General features: G+C 34.3%; 1 pseudogene; it reads right to left on the bottom strand.

The window, feature by feature from the left end:
- Positions 1 to 3115, bottom strand: LOC111636814 (annotated as a pseudogene).
- Between the last annotated feature and the right edge of the window lie 968 nt (positions 3116 to 4083).

Here is a 4083-nt window from a genome sequence, read left to right as displayed (position 1 = left end):
TTATTTCATCTGTTCATTTAAATTGCTAACCAGTAGTACACTTCCAACAGAAGGCTGCCCACGAAATCCAATGCCAGAAAGACCTAATGCAACAGTAGTTGTAGCAGAAGGTAACAATGCAAAATTCACAAGAGGAAGAGCTCCAGCAATATAAGCTGAAAGTGGTGGTACTAAACCAGGTGTGCCAAGAGGAGATGCAAGCAAACCCGTAGAACCTGATTTTATTCTTGTGATGATCTAATGAATCTAATGTTACATCACCAGAAGGAAGATTATTATTGATGAAATCTCTGTTTTTGTCATTTTTAAATTTAATATTCAAATTTGTGAGTATGGAATAGTTTATTCTCAGAGTACAACAGGCATCGTAAGTATTTTTACCATCTATGAACAATTTTGTTGCTTGTGTATGAGAGCTTGATATGTGTTATTTTTTGTGAATGTAATTATTTTCAGAACTTTCCCAAATCTAGAAATATCTGACAAAAAATGTCAAGAGTTACAGGATAGATCTGATTATCCACTATGACCCTAAGAACAGTAATTCGTCCACCGTGAATCTATGATTTATTGATGCTTGAACAGTTTAAAGAACTGTTTGTGTCGTTGCATGTGAATTTGAATGCAAAGTGCCTGTTTTAAATTCTTTATGGTTTGAAAATTGAACATAAGCAGTGCGATTTCGAATGGCTGGCGAGCCAGAATTTACAAAATTATTCACCATTCTAGTTGCTGAAACTTCATCTGTCATTTCTAAAAAAAACCTGATTTTTTCCCTTTCAATAAGTACACATTACTTACATGTTCAAATGGCACCCCCAAATGAATCATATTTGTCTCAGTAGCATCATTTGGAATGTTGCGGATAGGAACCATGCAAGATGGTTTCCCTTGATTTTGTCAAGTTTTACCTTCGATGTTATAGTATTTGGATTTATTGCCACACAAGCATTTGAAGGTGGAGTTGGTTCGTACTATGGAATATCATCTGAGATTCCCATCATCGTATCTTGCAAAATATCAGCAATATCAACTGTACCAACATTACATCTCAGGATAATTATCACAAAGATTAAATTGTATAATTAAAATAACTAAAATATCTACTAACGTGAGGTAGATAATAATAATAAGGGCTTATCACACCAGTGATAATAAGCACAAACACTCAGAAATCAATGTAGAACATTTAATAAAACAAAAAAGGGGTGTACAGTAAAAACGACTACATGAGTATGAGTAAAGAACATAAATAAGCAAAATGCATTTCGGACTATTGGAAATAGTCCCTCTTCAGTTGGTATTAATTTAAAAGGGTATTATGCTTAAAACTATACAAGATAAACATACCGTTATAACGGTATGAGCAGTAAACATCAAAGTAGGCAGGCGCAAAACGGTTTCATAATAGTGCAATTTAATAAAGTTTATTGGACCCCACTGGTAACACCAGTCTAGCATCCGGTCCAGCTACCTCTGTATGACACCCCTACGACCGGAAGATAAGCTCTCGGAAGCCGCCTCCAGACTAGGTGCCAGTAAACAGCGACCTTTCGCCAAAAAAAAAAGCCATCATTGTCTGACCCGAAAATCAGGCTAGACGTCTCTCCCCACAATGCACCAATCTCCCGTTCTTAGTAAAAGGCGGAAGATTATCACGAATGAAGGGAAACCTGAGTTCGTAATGGTGCAAGGTGATTCGAGCCACCTTGCACCATTATGAAGCCGTTTTGCGCCTGCCTACTTTGATGTTTACTGCTCATACCGTTATAGCGGTGTGTTTATCTTGTATAGTTTTAAGTATAATACTCTTTTAAATTAATATCAACTGAAGAGGAACTATTTCCAATAGTCCGAAATGCATTTTGCTTATTTATGTTCTTTACTCATATTCACGTAGTCGTTTTTACTGTACACCCCTTTTTGTTTTATTAAATGTTCTACATTGATTTCTGAGTGTGCTTATTATCACTGGTGTGACAAACACTCAGCGTTGCCAGATGTTTTTTGTCCTTGTAGCCAAATAATTTTTAAAAAGTAGCCCAAAAGTAGCCAATTGCTGGAGCAGTTGGCTACTTTTGTACCAGATGTTGTTTTACCTAGTACCTTTGCACTAATCTAGTACCTTTTTACTTGTCCCAGTACCAAGATACCCAACACCATTTTCCTAGTACCATTCATGAAATCCTAATACCTTTCCTTTCAAAACATTCATTTTTATTCTATATTTCTATATTTTTTTACTTTACTTTGACAGTAAATAGATGTTTTTACTGCTTCCTCATTCAAATGCAGCAGTTGAACGTATTTTTTGCAATTAAATTTAATGAAAACTAAACTACAAAATTGAGTTCTTACAGCGATAAATGTTAAACTTGGAAACCATCATCTGCTTCAACCATACAAAAACACTCTAGTGAAAAAGATTCTGATGATGATCTTACCAGTGATTTTTCAACGTGATAATTTTAAATTTTAGTACTTCATGTTCATTACTTTTGTTTCAACATTTTGCTCATTTGATTGTTGTTGAGGAATAATAGCATTCTTGTAATATATGAAGTTTGTATGTTACATGTAACACTATATAAGACATTTACAAGAAGCTGACATTGGCAAACAGTTGCAATTAGCGTAACGTTATTTGTTACTAATTTTATCAAAAACAATTAAAATTTATAAAAATTAGGCCCTAGTAACCATGTTTGGTACCATTCCGTATAGCATAGCATTTACCATTAGTCATTTTTGTTTATAGATGCATTTTCTTTTCTTATTTCTTTCTTTCTAGGATATCATTTATCTGGAATTTATATTAAATTTTCTTTAAAAAATAAGCTATTATAAAGTAAAAAGTCTCCTGTCAAGCATGACTGAATACTTACTGGAGCTATCTTTTTAAAAAGTTTAAATTTAATTAAGTAAATTTAAAATTACGCCATTTGCCAAAATATTTAAAAATGCAACTTAATGAGGAAAATTTCCCCAAAGTATTCTCGGTCCTTTCGGAAAGAATGGCTTCAAGAAAAAAATCTTAAAGGTGCTTACCTTTAAGATTTTTATCTTGAAGCCATTCTTTCCGAAAGGACCGAGAATACTTTGTCCATTTTCCCATTTTAATACCAATAATAAATAAATTATAAAACTTATATAAATTATACAATGTTTAAAAACAAAACGAGTAGACAGCAGAACAAATATTACCGTTCTGTGCGCAAAACAAAGGATGAAATAATTTGTGTAACCAGCCCAAAATGTAGCCAAGTCAAATTTTTGTAGCCCAAAAAGTAGCCAGTGCGCCAAATGCATTTTTTTAACGCCAAACTGAAAAATAAGTAGCCCAATTTGGCGCAAAGTAGCCAAATCTGGCAACGCTGCAAACACTTATTATCTACCTCACGTTAGTAAATATTTTAGTTAATTTAAACATAGCATATTATTATTGTTGTTGTTTACCTTGTTGCTTACAATTGAATTTTCAACTTTTGGTGTATCAGATAAATTTTTTCGTGTTCGTATTTATTTTTTCGTAAACGATCACGTGGTAAAAGATAGATTTAGTTATTGACTCGGGGTTGATATCCTTGAAAATGTCACTTTTAAAAGAGTACAATTTCGGAACTGCCGACGACAATGGCTGTGTGGGGTCCGAGGGAAAGATTTCAAAACGAAAAATAAAGATTATATGTGATACATCGTTATCGTCTCCATTGCCGTCTAGACTGCCCAGCGTAACAATCAACGACATGTGGGAGCGGTTGAGTCAGAGATCGACGCCTCGTTTACAAACAACACAACCCGTTTATTAGACAATTAACTTACAAATACTGTACTATAGTCATGAAAGGTTGGAGTCCTTGTATACTTCGGCGCGTAGTCTTCAAAGAAGGGAAAAGTCCGACGACGAAAGAGGTTTCCTATCATTAACCGGATGTTGCATTCTACGTCCAGTTGTTGTTACATTCTAAGTTCAGTTGACGAACAGGAAACATTGTCCGGTGAATGCAGATTGGAATTTCCGAAGTTTCTCTCGACGAAGGTCTAAAACTTTCGGTTTCAGGTTGGATAAATTATTCTCTGTTA

The sequence above is a fragment of the Centruroides sculpturatus genome, unplaced genomic scaffold, assembly GCF_000671375.1.
Source record: "Centruroides sculpturatus isolate CEXI.00-Female unplaced genomic scaffold, Cexi_2.0 scaffold1092, whole genome shotgun sequence".
Taxonomy (NCBI): domain Eukaryota; kingdom Metazoa; phylum Arthropoda; class Arachnida; order Scorpiones; family Buthidae; genus Centruroides; species Centruroides sculpturatus.
The sequence above is the reverse complement of the archived record's forward strand: the minus strand, read 5'-3'. Positions and strand labels throughout refer to the sequence as shown.